Source organism: Pongo pygmaeus, chromosome 18, assembly GCF_028885625.2.
Source record: "Pongo pygmaeus isolate AG05252 chromosome 18, NHGRI_mPonPyg2-v2.0_pri, whole genome shotgun sequence".
In the NCBI taxonomy this organism is placed as follows: domain Eukaryota; kingdom Metazoa; phylum Chordata; class Mammalia; order Primates; family Hominidae; genus Pongo; species Pongo pygmaeus.
This window is the reverse complement of record NC_072391.2, coordinates 18658846-18660754: the sequence shown is the minus strand read 5'-3', so window position 1 is coordinate 18660754 and position 1909 is coordinate 18658846. Positions and strand designations below refer to the sequence as shown.

Here is a 1909-nt window from a genome sequence, read left to right as displayed (position 1 = left end):
GAAAGCACCCTGATTCCTGGCCTCATGGAGAGAAGCCTATCACTAGCTTTGCTGATTTTATATGAGGCCGACAATGATGATTTTTTTTTTTTTTTTCTGAGACAAGAGTCTCTCTCTCCCAGGCTGGAGTGCAGTGGCAGCCATCTCTGCTCATAGCAACCTCCACCTCCCGGGTTCAAGTGATCCTCCTGCCCCAGCCTCCCGAGTAGCTAGGATTATAGGCACTTGCCACTACGGCTGGCTAATTTTGTATTTTTAGTACAGACACGGTTTTGCCATGTTGCCCAGGCTGGCCTCGAACTCCAGACCTCAAGTGATCCGCCCACCTTGGTTGCCCAGAGTGTGGGGATTATAGGCGTGAGCCACCGCGCGCCGGGCCTATTATTATTTTTATATGGAACGCTTCACATATTTGCGTGCCATCCTTGCACAGGGGCCTGCTAATCTTCTCTGTATCGTTCGAGTTTTAGTATATGCGCCGCCGAAGCGAGCACAACTAGCTTTGCTGATTTTGAGCAGCCTTTCCTGTTGGCCAATGGAAATTGGACTGGAGGATGCACCGGCCTCAACCAGCGCTCCTCCTGCATTCATGCTGTGCTCAAGGTGAAGGTGAGGCCGTTGACAGGGCTTAGGACCTGGGAAAGCCCTGGAGCCTAAGCCAAGCACGAGACCGTTGCTCTTACTCCCAGGTGGACCAGCAGGAATGTTTGGCCACATCTTGCCAGTGGGAGAGAAACCTCTATCTGATTGACTAGTCTGATGCAGAGGAAGCCAGCGCACAGGCAACAAGGGCCTTGGGCTAAAGACAGTGGAGCCATCTCCACCTCCCGCTTTGTGGTGGACAAGGCAGTGGATGTGCTGAACCAGGACCTCCCTCATGTGCCTCCCCTGGACAACAAGCTCACTCGCCTGTTGCAGGTCAAGCCCACCCGTGTCAGGGCAAATTGGCTGGAGAAGGATGTTCTCAAGCCTGCTCAAGGTGGGGTGTGGGGAAGAGCAGCTGAGGCACAGGCAGGCTGGACTTCTTTTTTTTTTTGAGACGGATTATAGGAATGTGCTATGTCATAGCTTATTTTTTTTTAATTAATTAATATTATTATTAGTTTTGAAACTGAATCTCGCTCTGTCACCCAGCCTGGAGTGCAGTGCGCATAGGACACCGGAGTGAAGTAGGTGAAGTCCCAGAGGACACGCGAGTGGTAGAGGTGGCTGTGGTTTCAGAAAATCATCAGCTAGAGGAGATGGTAGAGGTCCCAGAGTACACTGGAGTAAAACAGGTGGTTGAGATCCCAGGGGACAGGCGAGTGGTGGAGCTGGAGAAGGTGGTAGAGGTACCAGAAGACACTAAAGGGAAGGTGTCTTTGGTCTTAGAAAATCATCAACTGGGAGATCCGTGTTTCTACCAAGATGGTGGCGCTGGGCTCGGGGTGACTACAGGAGCCGACAGGGCCTTTTCCCTTTGCCACCCGTCACTCGCTGGCGCACCCCTCTGCCACGAAGCCATCCGCCAGCTGGGGCGCCCGCCATCCGCCGCCTACTTACTTCACCTCTGCCCACAGGCGCCCTGGGCTGCGGGTGGCGGCGCCTCCTTTGGCTCCTCCTCGGAGTAGCTCGCGGCCTGTAGCCGCTGCCAGGAGGGCCTGGCAGCACCCCCGTGTGGCCATGCAGGGACGGCCGGGAACGAAAGCCGGGATTTCGGGGCGGCTCCGGCGCCCCCTTTCCCCGCCTCGGTTTCCGGAAAAGGAAGCGCGGGTCCCGCATGAACCCTGCGGAGGGCGGAAGCGAAAGGGAACCAGGCGGTGGCGGGCAGAGGCGGAGGGCGAGGGCGACGAGGACCAGTGAGGCGGCCCCGCGGCCCAGGCGCGGGGGAGACGACAGAGGGGAGGTATGGTGTCAAGAAAACACAGTC

The 1909-nt window shown here is 56.4% G+C and overlaps 1 non-coding gene across 1 annotated transcript; it reads right to left on the bottom strand.

Annotated features, from left to right (window-relative positions):
- Positions 1-388: 388 nt before the first annotated feature.
- LOC129016462 (U6 spliceosomal RNA) lies at positions 389-492 on the bottom strand. Its single transcript, XR_008494850.2, has one exon. It is a non-coding gene; the product is annotated as a U6 spliceosomal RNA (small nuclear RNA).
- Between the last annotated feature and the right edge of the window lie 1417 nt (positions 493-1909).